The sequence below is a fragment of the Ochotona curzoniae genome, unplaced genomic scaffold, assembly GCF_017591425.1.
Source record: "Ochotona curzoniae isolate NIBS_2020 unplaced genomic scaffold, NIBS_Ocur_1.0 scaffold_4505, whole genome shotgun sequence".
Lineage (NCBI taxonomy): Eukaryota > Metazoa > Chordata > Mammalia > Lagomorpha > Ochotonidae > Ochotona > Ochotona curzoniae.
Window position 1 is genome coordinate 36586082 of NW_024467118.1, and position 962 is coordinate 36587043.

Here is a 962-nt window from a genome sequence, read left to right on the forward strand (position 1 = left end):
TTTGAAGGTTCATTTTTTATCCTCCTCTTCCTCTCCCTGTGTTTCCTCTGTCATTTTCCCTATATCACAGTAGTATAATCCAGTAGTAACCATTGCTAGTTAAGCTTTCTGCCATTTGAATGTATCATGGCATGGTAGCTATAGGCAAAGGTAGAAAATCTAACGTCATGCTATAAATATATATTTAAATGTTTCATCAGGGGTCCTACTTATATTCAGGAATAGATGTGCGTGCTGAAAACTTTCTTCTCACTATTATAGTCTCCATTGTACAGTTCATTCATAAGAATATATATTTCCTATTTTATGCTTTGGGTAAAGGCTGTTTTGTATCGGAGACAGCATATGATATTTGTTCTTTTGGGACTGGTTTACTTCATTGAGCATAATGATTTCAGGTTGGGATAATTTTGTTGCAAATGGTAGGATTTCATTCTTGTTAATGGCTGAGTAGTAGCCCATGGTGTAGATATATCACAATTTCTTATCCATTCCTCTGTTGTTGGGTATCTGGATTGCTCCCATATCTTCACTATTGTGAAGTGTGCTGTTATAAACATAGAACTGCAGGTTACTCTTTTGAATGCAGATTCCATATCCTTTGGATATATTATCAGGAATTGGATGGCTGAGTTGTGCAGCAGCAGATTAATTCTTGTTTGAGCACTCTTCGTATTGACTTTCATAATGCTTGTACTAGTTCACATGAATTTGTGATTGAGCTTACATTTTCATGAAAAAGCATTCCTCCATTTGTGGCATGGGATTAACAGCTTTGCTCACCTTTTATTGTGTAAAGTAAGAAATCTGTCATCCTGCCTCTGCAGCAGGTCTGTCCACTTATCATGTGTCAGTATTTCAGCTTTGTCTCTTCCATGGAACGTTCCCTGATTCTAAACCTACTGTCCCCTCTAGCCTTTGGTTATTCTCTCATCAGAGCACATGCCAGGCTAAGTTATTTG